Raw genomic sequence first — 15996 nt, 5'->3', positions numbered from 1 at the left:
CATAGCTCCCTTAAATTTACCAATTTAAAATTATGTACTACTGAATTGGGATTTACTTGGGCTGGAATTGGACCTAGACATGAGGACTCCTAAACTAGATGACTATGATGGTAAACTACTATTTTTTTTTTTTTTTTTTTTTTGATGAAATAAGACATTAGCCTACAATAATGACAGAAAAAGTTAACTCCAACTATGAAGCAAAAATTCCTGAATTTTCCGGGTACTATCTCGATGATCTTCTTTGAATTCAGGTATTTAAATATATGTTAATTAGGCTTCTAGTTTGCCAGACACTGTGCAGGTTGGTAAAGATATAATGTTAAATAAATCTTAAGAGTACACGGGTTGTCCCTAGAATGCCTCACTAAATGTACTGACATATTTATTAGGCACAGAAAGTCTGCATAATGTTTGTATTTGACTACTGTTTGTACTCACTTAAAAAACTGACATTTTCAAGAAATCTGTAACATGGGCAAGAATTATTATCTTTATTTTACAGTGGAAAGATAACTGAGCAGTGGAGGGCTTATCTATCAAAGGTCACACAGTCAGGATGTTGGAAAACAAGGACTTTAATCATGGGCTCTGTCCACTATTCTGGCTGGGATAATTGCATAACTTTGACAGAGTAAACTGTAAAAAGAAGGACAGCATTTTAATTAACTGCTCAGTTCTTTCTCTTTCTTATACAGAGATTCATGCACAAATGTGCCACCAAAAAAGAAAAAAATCAGCTAGTTAAACACCATATACCATAAACCACCAAATACCATACTTTTCTAAGTGACCTCTAAACAAACCAATTCAAGAGAAAATTCTGTTACTGACTTTAGGTAATTGCTTACACAGCTGTTTTGGAAAAATAAATTCCTCCTTAAAGATTTTAAATAGCATCATCAGCGCACTGCAGGTGAATAGATGGGGCGGTACAGTGGAAGATCCGGGCAAATCAAAAGGTAATAAATCCACCCATTCATTTACTGAACAAATGTTTATTATGCTTCTCTTTGTTCTATTCACCAAGATAGGCACACATAGATAGAAAAACAACAATCTCTTGTGGTCAGCACTCTAACAATTATAAGCCAAATGCTGTGGGGAACCCAGAGGTGAGACTGATCAACTTGTTTGGGTAAATCAGGGGAATCGGAGAAGAAATGATATTTGAGTTGAGTCCTGAGGATGAACTGAGCAATCCAGGAGAAGAGGAGGAGGGAGGTCTTTCCCAGGAGAGGGATCATTTATGCAAAGACTGGAAGCTGTAAAAACATACAATGCATTCTAGGAAAGGTGAGGAATCCAGTATAGCTTGAGAATAGGTTGCATGGGTGGCTGGAAAGATAGTTGAGGGTTGTATCTGAAGCAGCCTTTTGGCTATGAATTGTTTGCTTTTTATCTTGTAGGCAGGAGGGAGGCATTGAAAACTGATAGATTTTGGCAGGCATGATTGATAAAACCCAGTATTTAGGTTGAAAGTATCAACAGAAGAGATTCCAAGTGCTAAAAGCAAGGAAGAAATATAAGGAAGAAAAAGGACCTGCAGAGCTAGTCCTGAATGTGGCATTCTCTCTTTGATGGGAGAGGAGGTGTAATTTCATTTCCTAATTTTGTGCTTTTCTATCCTGAAGGCCCTCTTTTCCTTTCAAATTGCCATTAGGACTTTAGCCTCTGGTTCCATTTCTTATCTTAGTGTTCTGCTTTCTTTCAGAACATTACTTATGGCTGGCTTGAAGATTCTGTTCACTATCATTTAACTCTTCCTTATTAGTGATGATACTTTGGAGGAGGATAGTCTCATCATAACATGCAAGAAAAAAATCAGCACCTCAGAAACATACAGATGTGCATAATACAGAAATACCACACAGAGCTTCAGAGGCTTGCCCCCTTGGTGCAACTTCCAGAGGTCTTGTAGTCTGGAGCATGTTGACACATCCCTGTGAAGATGAAGGACAAGTTGCTGCATCTGCCTCATCTAACACTAAGAAAGAGTCAAACACCTTGTGGGCCTCTTTAGATTTTGGGAGACAATATCTATCCATTTGAACTACTTATTCCAACCTATTTACCAAAGGCTGCCTTGAGTAGGACCAGAGGAAGAGAAGGCTCTTTATCAGGTCCAGGCTGCCATACAAGCTGCTCCACAAGTTGGGCCATATGAATGAGCAGATCTGATGGTTCTTGAAGAGTCAGAGGTAGATAGGGATGCTGTATGAGAGCTTCGGTGCATCCCTACAAGTGAGTCATAGCACAGAGCTTTAACAATTTTGTGATAAAGCTTTGCCTTCTCTGTAGAAAACTCCCCTCCTTTTGAAAAGCAGCTCCTTACTTGTTACTGGCAAAGCCATAAGTAACTGAAAGCTTGATCATGGACCAGTAAGTTACTAAATCACCTGAGCTACCTATCATGAACCAAGTGTTGACAAGAAGCCAAGACATTGGGCCAGTGCAGCAGTGCTTCATTATCACATGAATGTAGTCATATAAGATCAGGATCAAGCAGGTCTTGAAGGCACAAGTTAGCACAGAGCCAGGGTCGCAGATGCTCATGGCCCATATTTCTTCCTAAGTTCCTTCCTCCATCTCAGTTTGTACCTATGGTCTCATGGGGAGCTTCCCATGACCAACTGACTGCAGAAGAACAAAATTTGTGGTCTGGTTTACATGTGATTTTGCATAGTATGCTGGCATCACTCTAAAGTGGAAAACTGCAGGACTACAGCTTCACTCAGGGGTAGCCTTAAAGGACAGTGGTGGTGAAGGAAATCCTTCCAATGGGTGGAAGTCGGAGAAGTACACATGGTTGTTCATTTCTGCCTGAAAGAAGAGATGGTCAGAGGCATGGGTCTACCCTGATCCATATGCAATGCTTAGTGTTTGGATGAATAGTCAGAAACTTGGAAGGAACACAGTCAGAAAATTGGTCACAAGACAGAATAGGGAAGAGATATGTGGATAGACCTCTCTGATGGTATAGAGTATGAAGATATTTGTGACTTATGTTAATGCTCACCAAAAAGTGACATCAGCAAAGGAGGATTGTAATAATCATGTGAAAAGTTACTATTTCTATGTATCCCCAGTTACTGCTGTCCTTGCCAAATGAACACAGAAAGTGGCCATGGAAGCAAGGATGGAGGCTTTGCATTGGCTCAGTAACTCAGGCTGATCTGGCCATAGCCACTGCTGAATGTCCAACCTGCCAACAGACAAAATCTGAGACACTCTTATGGCACCATTCCCCTGGTAATTTTCCCAGGGGAAAATTCCCCAGCCACCTGCTGGCAGGATGATTACATCAAACCACTTCCATCATGGTGCTTTATTTTCACTGGAATAGATACTTCTCTGGATATGGATTTGCCGTCCCTACCTGCAATGCTTCTGCCAAAACCACCATCCATGGACATACAGAATGCCTTATTCAACATCATGGAATTCCACACAGCATTACCTCCAACCAATGAACTTATTTTTGCAACAAATGAAATGTGGCAATGGGCTTAGAATTCACTGATCTTAGCATGCTACCTTATCACCTGAAGCAGCTGGCCTGATAGAACGGTGAAATGATCATGTGAAAACTCAGTTGTGGTGCCAGCTGGATAGGAACACCTTTGAGGGCCGAAGTTTGCTCTCCAGGATTAGGTATACTATCTGAATCTGAGACCAAAATAGGGTAGTGTTTCTCCCACAGAATTCAAAGGGTAGAAATAGAGTTATCTATCTATCAACATTTTTGCTTCTTATTCCCTATGAACTTACTGAAGCAGAAGAGGCAATTTAATGCCTCAAATAACTGAGGAGCACATGTTATATACATAGGCTGTGGACATGGCTGATTTAGATGCTAACATGTTATCAAGCCTCTCTCTCTCTGCACCTCTCAGCTCTGCTTTCTTGGTTGGTTTTGTTCTCAGAAGCTTTCTAAGTGGTAGCAAAGACGAGCATTGGCAGTTCCAGGCTTATAGTCTTCCAACAACAATGCTAATGGAATAAGAATGCTTTTTTCCCAGTGCTTTTTAGCAAAAATCTTCAGGCTAATTTGGTTGACCTACTTTGGGTCACGTGCCCATTTCTTAAACAGTAATTGCGGATTCTGATTTTGAATTATCAAGTCAGAGCATACTCCTAGACCTGGAGCAGCCCATCTAAACCTTGTGCATTGAAAATGGAGGGGTCCATAAGAAAAAGGGGGGGTCTGCTGCCAGGGATGCTTGATAGCTAAAACCAATACATCTCTATTTTATCACACTTGGTTGCCCAGTAAACATATACATTTTCTTTTAATTCATACATTCAACATTTCTTTTTACATACACATTGTTCCTATGTAACACATAAGGCAACTATTCAATATTTTATTTGCAGCAAATACCACATTCAACTTCTGTCTAAAAACTACAAATGTTTGTTGTACAGTTACCATATTACCTCTCGATCTGGATCTTTGCTTTGTGCCTATCTTTCTGTCAGGCTTAGATGTAGCTTCTCATGATTCAACAGTCTATGACTAATGGTATATTTGTTTAACCATCTACAGCAAACATAATAGACAATGGTGGAGTAAATAAAGGATAAACTCAATAAAATCCTCATCTGGGAATGAAAAGAGGGGAAAAATAAATAAACAATGGTTCTACTCATCAAGGACTGCTAGTACTTACTGCCCTGGAAGGTCAGTGAGTCCCTAGGTCAGGAATCTGCAGAGAATTTCACTTGACAATTATTTTCTTGTGACTACATTTGATCTCTTTTTTGTTGCTGCCACATGTTAGTAATGCACTCCCTATTGGTAAAGTTTTAGTGGTGGAGGGAATGTTTAGGGATTAAGTACTACCATGCATATGCTTGCCAGGTTTGAGATTTCTTTGGAAGGAAAACTTCCTTAACACATTAGTAGGCATCCAGTTAATTTGCATTTGGTCAATGCTCTAGACTAATAACTAGAACCCAAGATCATGTTGCGTCAAAGTCTCAAGAGAAATCTGAGTCTGTTTCTTACCATTAGGCCTCAATGCTCTATTCATTTTCTAAATCTCAGCTTAAAGGTTTATCATGGTGTAGAACATTTGGCTGGGATTGGAAGTCATATCTAATCTTTCCTGTATCTCTAGGTGGCATGACAGGGAAAGTGCTTTCCACTGTCTTTTAATTAAGATAATTAGATTGGAGTTTCTGTTACTTTCATCTAAAAATATCCTACCTAACACCTTTTGTAGACAGGGAGTAGCTATTGAGGTTCTTGGGAAGGACCTGGGGAATCCTATTGCAGCTTCTTCTAGATCCTACTGTGATTTGCAACATTGTTGTCAGCCTCCCTGGATTTCCTTGCACTAACTTTTTGTTGGGGTGGAGAATTCGCCTTTTATAATTTTCAAAGTACATGGCTATTGAATATCAGCTGTCTTGGATTGTCAGATGCAGTCATAAAGCAAAGTGGTGTTTTCTTCTTTTTTTTTTTGCTTTTAAACAGTCAAGCTTGACATATTGAGAACTTGTTACTATATTCCAGCATCCTGACACTTTTTCTACCAAGTTCCCTAAGGTTCTAGCCTCAGTAGACACATAACCGAGTCCAAAGGTATGACAGGTAACAGTTTAACCATCTGCTTTGCTACTGCATAGCACAGATGGACCACATTGTAGCTAATACAAGGGGAATATTTGCCACCCTGCAGCCCACCTTGACTTGGCCAACCAAAAAATTTAAAAATTTGTTATTAACAACAACTGACTTTGGTATTAACCAGCATATTTTTAGGTGAAATGACAGCAACTTCTTCTAGTTATCTTAATTAAAAGAAAAAGGTATTAATTGGTTCACAAACATAAAAAGGCCAAGGACAGACCTTGGCTTGAAGCAGCCAGATCTGAATATCCAAGTGCATTAACAATGTCATGAGAAATTTGTCTCTCTTCATTTCTAGCTCTGTTTTTTTCTGTCTTCCTTTCACTCTCAAATATGGCCACTCTCTATGGCCGTATTTGACAGACAAATATGGCCATAGGCAACTAATCTTCTAGCAGTTGAGTACCCTCCAATGGAAGAAGCCACCTATTTTTCAAAATTTCCAGCAAAAGTCCTGAACTAACTTTGATAGGTCTAACTTTGGTCACATGCCCAGCCCTGTACCAGTCATTGTAAACTCTGACTAGTCAGGCTGGGATCTACCACCCACCCTTGAATATGAGGAGATAAAGAGGGTCTTGAAAACAAAAGAAGATATTTAGTTATTATAAAAGGGGTGTTGGGCAAGCAAGCACAGCAGACATGCACTACTGTCATAAAGAGCACTGTGCCAGGAGTCAGCATAAACATAGTCTAATCACAAGCTCCGTCACTTTCTAGCCATTTGACTCTTTCTAAGATTTAGTTTCCTCATCTGCAAAATAAGGACATTAATATTAATTACTTCATAAGATTTTTGTGATGACAAGATGAGGTTTTATATAGAACCTCAGAAGTTATACATAGAAAGCAGATATAAATATTAAAATATTTTGGATGATCTTTAGAGTAAGGCTTATATTGCTTTAAAAACATGTTATTTTCCATATAAAACCAATATAACTGCATAAGCCCACTCCCCCAGCACAATCACATATTATCATTTTGAAATATTTCATCTCACCGTTTTTTTTTCTAGTTTGCGTCTTCCCTCAAAAACATTTTCTCATACAGCTATGTAATCTTTGTAATTCTCAGCTGTCATGGCAAAATTTCATTCATCAGACATACAGAATTTTCCTAACCATTTTTATATTGTTGGATGTTAAGATTATTTCTTATTTTTTACACTATAAATGACACTATGATGAATATACATATAATTATTTTTATGGAGTTGCCCTTAGTACCAACATTTCTAAGGCTCTTGGCATAGATAGTCAAATATATTTCTAAAATAATTGTGGCAAATTACATTATTCCTGGAAATGTGTAGAGGTACAGATTTCACTATGCCCTCACTGGCTGTAGTAAAATTGTCTTCCCCAACTTCCTTGAAGAGGATCATTTTGGTGTACTCCACGACGCCAGTTGCTGGCATCTGTATCTGTGTGCTTACACTCTTCCTGGGATACAAAAAGCCTTTCTGTCCAATTGTGTGTTGCATGTCTGAAATGCTGGGGAATTAACATACCTCAGGAGCATCCATCAAATAATGACTGATGGGAGCTGATGAATAAATACCTTTGAAGCTGTGTTTTACATCATTACCTGCAAGATTAAGCTTCAGTCACATACCCACCAATAGTAGCTGACTTCATAACACAGTCCTTTTCTCCCCCCATTTAAATTGAGATATAATTGACATATTATGTAAGTTTAAGGTGTACAACATGATGATTTGATATATGTATATATTGCAAAATGATTACCACAATTAGATTGGTTAACACATCCATCACCTCATATAGTTACCATTTGTGTGTGTGGTGTGTTGAGAATGTTTAAATCGACTCTCTTAGGAACTTTCAAGTATACAGTACAGTATTGTTAACTATTGTCACCATGCTGCACATTAGATTCCCAGAATATATTCATCTCATAACTGGAAGTTTGTGCCCTTTAACCATCTTCACCCATTTCTCTCACCCTCCTGCTCCTGGCAACCACCAATCTACTCTGTTTCTATGAGTTCAGTTTCTTTAGATTCCACATATAAGTGAGATCATACAGTATTTGTCTGTCTCTGTCTGACTTACTTCATTTAGCATAATGCCCTCAAGCTTCAACCATATTGTTGCAAATGGCAGGGTTTTCTTCTTTTTCATGACTGAATAATATTCCATTGTGTGTGTATGTATGCATTTATCATCTATATCTATAATCATATATTCTTTATCCATTCGTCCATTAGTGGACACTAAGATTGTTTCCATGTTACAGCTACTATAAATAATGCAGCAATGAACATGGAAGTGCAGATATCTCTTTGAGATAGTGATTTCATTTCCTTTGGACATATATCCAGAAGTGGGATTGCTGGATCATATGGTAGTTATAGTTTTAATTTACTGAGGATTCTTCATACTGTCTTCCATAGTGGCTATGGAATAACACACACTTGATCTGCTATCTTCCCTTCCCTGTCTTGTTTCACTAATCCTCTGCTAAGGTTCCTTGTACTACACAGATACTTATACTTGAAGCCTCATCTCAGAGTTTGCTTTTGGGGGAACCCAAAATAAAACACCAAGATTAGTTGTCATCATTTCATATTTAAGTTGGCTAACTTAAAAGGAAATGAGTTAGCAATTATTTGTACCAACATAGATAAATCTTAAAACCTATTTTTAAATGAAAGGAGCAAACTTCAGAGAATTCATAAACAGAGTAGTATTTGTGAAGCTATAATATACACACAATTTTATGCATGCAAAGCAATGCCATACAGGCAAAAATTGCACACATGCGAAGTGATATAAAATATGTCATAAAATATATGATAAAACCTGTTGAGAGTGATAAAGCCAAAGTCAGAACTGCACTAACCTCTAGAGAGAAGGAAGGGCAATTCTATTGAGAAGATAACATAGGAGGTTTCAGTTATATCAGTAACGTTTTATTTTTTTTTATTTATTTATTTTTGCGGTACACGAGCCTCTCACTGTTGTGGCCTCTCCCGTTGCGGAGCACAGGCTCCGCACGCGCAGGCTCAACGGCCATGGCTCACGGGCCTCGTCGCTCTGCGGCATGTGGGATCTTCCCGGACCGGGGCACGAACCCGTGTCCCCTACATCGGCAGGCGGACTCTCAACCACTGTGCCACCAGGGAAGGCCACATTTTATTTTTTAAGCCGCATTGTAGCTCTATGTAGTTACATCATTCCATATGCTTGTTCGACTGAAATATGTTATTATAAAAATCATTGCCTAAGCTATATAAAGTAAACCAAAATATCTGTAAAGAAAATTCACCTAATATTTGTAAAGAAATATTCATCTAATATTTTAATTAAAAAACCTTTATAAGTACAGAAGACAAATTAAAGAGTCTGATAGAACTGACTCTTAAAATGTAAATTTTTGAGATACTGTAATGGTGGATACATATCATTATACATTTGTCCAAATGCTTAGAATGTATAACACCTAGGGTGAACCCTAATATAAACTATGATCTTAGGATGATAATGACGTGTCACTGTAGGCTCATCAGTTGTAACAAATGTACCACTATGGTGGGGGACGCTGATAATGGGAGAGACTATTCATTTGTAGGGACAGAGGTAAACCAGAATCTGTACCTTCTTCTCAATTTTGCCATGAACCTAAAACTGCCCTGAAAATAAAGCCTATTAAATTGTACAACATAAAAAGCAAACTTTGGGCTTCCCTGGTGGCGCAGTGGTTGAGAGTCTGCCTGCCAATGCAGGGGATACAGGTTCGAGCCCTGGTCTGGGAAGATCCCACATGCCGCGGAGCAATTGGGCCCGTGAGCCACAACTACTGAGCCTGCGCGTCTGGAGCCTGTGCTCCGTAACAAGAGAGGCCACGACAGTGAGCCTGCACACCGTGATGAAGAGTGGCCCCCACTTGCCACAACTAGAGAAAGCCTTCGCACAGAAACGAAGACCCAAAATAGCCAAAAATAAATAATAATAATAAAAAAAAAGCAAACTTTTGTATGTCAAAACATTGAAACAAAATTGTCCAAACTAGGAAACTACCACAAATATGGAAAAGATGATAATATGATATTCTTAGTATGTAAAGGTTGCACAAATCAATAAGAAAAACACAAAGGCCCTAACTGAAAAATCGCAAAAGATTATGAACTCACAATTCTCTAACAGGAGGTAAAAATGGCTACAAGACATAAGAAAACTAGTTAACCAGTTTTTACTTCATTAGTATTCAAATAAAAGCGTAATAAATAAGAGTTAAAATTTTCATCTGTAAAAATAGCAAAGATTGAAATGCTCACAGAATTTTAAAAAGTTGGTTCTTTGCCTCAATAATTTGCCTTCTTGAACTTAATTTTGTAAACCAATCAGAGCTGTGGTTTTCCTGGTCAGAGAAAAACTAGGGCATCAGACAAATTTTGGTTCAAATACCTTCTCTACTTTTTACTGGTTATGTGACTTAGGGTAAGTTACTTTTTTCTTCTCACTGAATCTATTTCCTTGACTGTAAAATGTGGATAATTGGGCTTCCCTGGTGGCGCAGTGGTTGAGAGTCCGCCTGCCGAAGCAGGGGACACGGGTTCGTGCCCCGGTCCGGGAGGATCCCACATGCCGCGGAGCGGCTAGGTTGGTGAGCCATGGCCGCTGAGCCTGTGTGTCTGGAGGCTGTGCTCCGCAACGGGAGAGGCCACAACAGTGAGAGGCCCACGTACCGCAAATAAAATCAAATAAAATAAAATGTGGATAATTATATATATCTTATAGAAAATTATGAAGATTAAATTAAATAATGTAATTAACAAGTTGGTATAGGGTTGAATATTCACAGTTTTTTACCTGCTGGCCATTTTATTACAGCAATGTTCTTGTAGCGGTACATATAATCTTAAAAATTTAGACATTATCCAAATGTCTAATACATAGAGTGATAGGCAAAAATATTATGGTATTGTTTTCAAAGGGAAGAGTACATGGCCATTAAAGATAATTTCCAAAGACGTTTACTCACAAAGAATATACTAAAAATACAATGTTAAATGAAAAAATAGGCCAGGATACAAAGCTGTAACAAATTATGATTCCATGTATTAAAACTTATGCAGAAAATGCATCCCAAATTAATACTGGTATTTCTAAGCTGTAGAATTATGATTGACTTTTTTCCTTCTTTATGTTTTCTGGTATTTTCCAAGTCTTCTACCACAACAGCACTACTTTCATAATCATGAAATGTCACAAAGGTAATATAAAGGAAAAGAGTATAATTTAATTTATATGTAAAAGTAAGTAAATTATAAGTCAAGAAACATTACTGACAACATATATTTGTTTAAAAGGATATATTTAACATATCCCATGTTGATTTTATTAAGCTTTGATGTGTTATCTCAAGCATTTTAAAATTAATTCTAACTCTCTTGGTTTTATGTGTAATTAAACAAAAGGAAAGCTGCTAGAAGGAGAGAGGATCAGGAGCTAGATATGACATTTTAAGCATCGTCTAAAGCATTAAGGCCTGGGTGGCCTTGAGGTCTACCTCTAGCATCTTCACATTCATTTATTTAGGTATTTATTCATCAAACATTAGACCACTTACGTGTGAGGTACTGGGCCAGGCATGAGGCTTATAAGAATTGAGATGAGGTGATGCCTCTTCAGAGATCTCACAATTTGATGGGAAGACGATGACTACACTATAACATCATCTATGGGGTTACGTGCACAGAGGCAGGAGCCACTCCTGCCTTAATTAAGGCATTCAGCCAAACAGTATCATAAGTATATTGCACATTAGGACTCCTAGAAAAATGGATTAAAACCTGACTTATGTTATTTTTAGTATAGAAGTATATGGTGGAATAACTTTTTCCTGGAACGAGGGAAGCAGGGTTGGAGAAAGGTCAAAGAAAAAGCAATAAATTGACAGATCCTAACTATGGACCTCGAATTTGGACTTATTTTGTGTACATTTTGTTCTAGGAGTTTATAGTTCTATTGTTTTTCAAACAGATTTGCAGAACAAAGGTAATCAAGAGTTTCAGTTTGTGAGTTTGAAGGATAAGTTGGAAGATTGGGATTGGCATATACACACTGCTATATATAAAATAGATAACTAATAAGGACCTACTGTACAGCACAGGGAACTCTACTCAATACTCTGTAATGGCCTCTATGGGAAAAGAATCTAAAAAAGAGTGGATATATGTATATGTATAAATGATTCACCTTATTGTACACCTGAAACTAACACAACATTGTAAATCAACTATACTCCAATAAAAATTAAAAAAAAAATCTTCCCAGAAAAATAGCTTCCATTTGCTGTCAGATATAAGTGAAAAATAAAAATACAGAAACCAGTACTGAGGAAAAATGGAATGGTTTCGTCTCATTTTAATGGGTAAGACAAACATTTATTCAAAATGCATTAACTGGAAAGAAAGAGAAGAGAGCATAGTTAGGGGAAAAATAATTTCTCTGTAAAATTTAGGATAAAGGGGTAAAACTTAGTGGGCAGGTGCACCATTTTAGGATGGTGTTAAAGGAGAGGAGAAATGTGATTGATGGCAAACTGAGTTAGAAGGAAACATGGAGAGAAACAGTAAGAGCCAGGAAGGTTGATTTCTACTTCAAATGTGAGTGAAATGAGACTGGGGAGCTATGGAAAAAAAATAAAATCAAGGTTTAACCAAGACATTTTCAAAGGGTTTGGTAAATGAGTTAGCATCATGTATGATGCTTCAAGCTTGTTAGGTTGCTACTTACACCAAAGGGGAGGAAAGAAAAGTGATACAGTTTTTGACTTCACCCCCTTGATATCTTTCTAGAATCTTGAATTCTACTTGTTCAAAATGGAACTCATCAATTTCCCACCAAAAAACCATTTTCCTCTGGACTTAACTATTACTATTAATTATAACACTATTTTTCTAGTTACCTAGGTGCCAAACTGTTACTTTGTCTTTCCCATTTCCTACATTCAATTATTTGCCTAGTTTCCCATCTTCCCTTTGTCTAATCTATCTTTACTTCTTTCCCATTTCCAAGGTCACTACCCTAATCTTGGTCTCTGTTACTTCTTGTCTGGGCTCTCAGAGCCTGCCAGCTTTTCCCACAATGTACATGGTTGATGATGTAATCTTCTGACGGCCAGATCTGATCACATCAGTCTACCTGCTCAAATCCTTTCCGTGTCTCCCTATTACTTCAGAATAAAGTCAGGAGATCAAGGCTGCCATAATTTACCTACAGCCTACTTTCTCAGGTTTATTTCCAATTCCTTCCTTACAGTCTTATATTCAAATAGGGGTTTTCACTGATGTACTGATACAACCCATGTTTTTCCATTCCCACATCTTTGCATTTGTGCTCTCTCTGCATAGAATATCCTTCCTTTCCTTCTCTACCTACATGCCCTAACCTATTCTTCAAGACCCATCTTCAAATCCCTCTCTGAAGATCTTCCTGGCACATCAAATTCCTTGGAGTTGTTTTCTTATTTGAATTCTCTTTATTATTTTTATGCCACTTTCTTTACTATCTTTTCTTAGAATAATGTATGAATTATTTTTATTTCTCATACTAGATTATAGCCTTTTCCAGAGTAGGGATTTGTGTATAACTCATCTTTTTGACTCTTCACATCAGATTAGGCACTCAATAAATATTTATTCAATTGAATGAGCATTAATCAATAATTAGTAACAAAGCAAAGTACTATTTACAAAAATAAATGCATTTGATCATTCATTCATTCAAATTTTAAAATTTAAGATGTTCTATTTCCTAATGAAAAGTACTATACAACAAAATAAAGGTAATCTTCTGATATTTTCTCTGGGCCCCATGTATCAAGATCAGATTGGAAACGATAAATATTCTTCCTGAAATAAAGTGGCAGTCTCTCCATAGTTCAGCTTGAGGAAATATGAATTGTTCTCACAGAAGTAGCCACATCCAATAAATGATATGAATTAAACACTACCAGATGTTTCTCATTTAGAGTTCAGGTGCAAAGAAAAGACATTGTATGAGGACAGATGATGCAGTTAGCCTTGTTCTGAAATTATTAAAAATTGGTGTTAAAGTGTTTCTATTCAGTGAAATCTACACATTTCTTAAATATTTCCAGTGAATTTATACTGCAGTTATTTAACAACTATTTTATATTTGACCAGTTTTACTAGTCCAATATATTACAGGTTTTAAATTTGTTCTTCCCTCTTTGAAAATAGAGGGTTCTATGTGAATGCAGTTAAATTCAACCACTAAAATAATTTGCTTGAAGATTCTTCTATAGGTGCTGAAATGGTTCAAGTGGAGTCTAAACATGGAAATGCATGCTCCTTCTATATTAAACTGTGAATTACAGAAAACAAATCTTTAGAAGCTGGACCTTGGTTGATTTTGATGGGAAATTGGGAGTTCTGGAATATGATTTTGGCATGAAAATATGTTATTTGTTTTCATCTCTTCTATTAAATGGAGGTAATTAGTATGTTACTCAGTAAGTGAATTAGAAATGTATTTCTCCCACACAACACTTTTCCTCATTCTCTTCTTCTTGGAAAATTAATTATCTTATTATTAATTAGCCTGTTAATGAAGTGAATTGTTTGCCTGTGCAGGGTTTGCCCAGCTTCACACTGTTAGTTAAGCATCCCTGAGCACTCGGCTTTTCATGTTGCTGCAACATTTGGGACTGGAATTTTCCTGTATCATGTCTGCATGCATCATACACTGTAAGCAGCAGAGACTACTATTTGGTCTGGTATCTTCTCGGTTCTTGGCACACCAACATTTTCTCTCTTTTTTTAGATTGAATCTGTTTTAGTGAGCCCCCAGAATGAAAAATTAATGGATAAGTAGAATAGTAAGGTTTATTTATTTTTACTTAATTGTGCTCAATATCTTGTCTGACACCACCTGTGGTAAGTCTGCTTTTTTACTCCCTCTAGAAAACATGTGAATAAAAGCTGATGGAGAAACAAACATTACCATAAATTCTTGTTGTCTCAGCTAGCATAGGTGGATGGCACTGATTCTATATTACAGCCTGCCATATGCCCAGGATCCTCCATCAATCAGAGGCTTAAGGTGTACCTTGGGTCACACTAATGCCCAAGACATTTGGAGATCACCAGGATATCAAGTCAATCCTCAAATAGTCTTAGTAATTCTGTGGAAATAAAAATTTAACTTCTATATCACCCTGTGATTTGGAAGAATTGAACCATTATAATCTTATCACAATTTTCCTATATAAAGAATAGAATAGAGTTTTCAGGACTGAAGCAGTTTCTTGGTATTGAAATTTAATATCTCCCGGGAAGTGCAGATCTCTGTTTAGAGAATTTCCTCCCCCTCTATCATCTCAGAGTTGTTTTTATTATAACATTTCTTTTACAGTGTAAGATTTTCTTTTCCTCTTATGATTGCTAGTTATTATCAAAACTAGGCAATGCTGGATGGATCTAGAGACTGTCATACAGAGTGAAGTAAGTCAGAAAGAGAAAAACAAATACCGTTTATTAACACATATATGTGGAACCTAGAAACATGGTACAGATGAACCGGTTTGCAGGGCAGAAATAGAGACACAGATGTAGAGAACAAACGTATGGACACCAAAGGGGGAAAGTGGTGGGGGGTGGGGGGGTGGGATGAATTGGGAGATTGGGGTTGACATGTATACGCTAATATGCATAAAATAGATAACTAATAAGAACCTGCTGTATAAAAAAATAAATAAAATAAAATTCAAAACAAAACAAAACAAAACAAAAAAACTAGGCAATGTTGAGCATGAAAAACTGAACAGAAAAGAAGTAATGCAAATTATTTGGTCAGAGAGCCTCTCAAAGGACTTAAATAGATTTGGAATGGAAGATGCAACACTAGGTTAAATTTCAATAACCTGCCATATAAATGTTGAAAAACAATGACCAAATCTTTAAAATTTCAAGAACCAAGATTAAAGATTTAAAAGAAATTCATTTTGCCTCTTACACAAACTTAATCCTCCTTTTAATATGTTTGTTCTTATAATTCTGTGATTTTATCATTTGCATTTGCATTTATGGTATTTTTTTCTGTTTTTCTTCCTTATTATATCTTAATCGCTTTTGTAGGCAAGGACCATTGCAAATCTTTCATTGTGCCAGATGTCTCTAACTACCAAGTAAATATTAGTTGATTGATCCATGAGGCTATGTTTTAATGATTGCCATCTTTCTATACATAGCAATTATTAAGTTTTTATTCTAGATTTCTATCTCGATAGATAAGAGTGGTCTGAATGTGGAGGGGGGTGTGGGTGTAGGTGTGGAATATGACATCATTCTGTATTTTTAAAAT

This window comes from Lipotes vexillifer, unplaced genomic scaffold (assembly GCF_000442215.2).
Source record: "Lipotes vexillifer unplaced genomic scaffold, Lipotes_vexillifer_v1.1 scaffold58, whole genome shotgun sequence".
Lineage (NCBI taxonomy): Eukaryota > Metazoa > Chordata > Mammalia > Artiodactyla > Lipotidae > Lipotes > Lipotes vexillifer.
The sequence above is the reverse complement of the archived record's forward strand: the minus strand, read 5'-3'. Positions refer to the sequence as shown.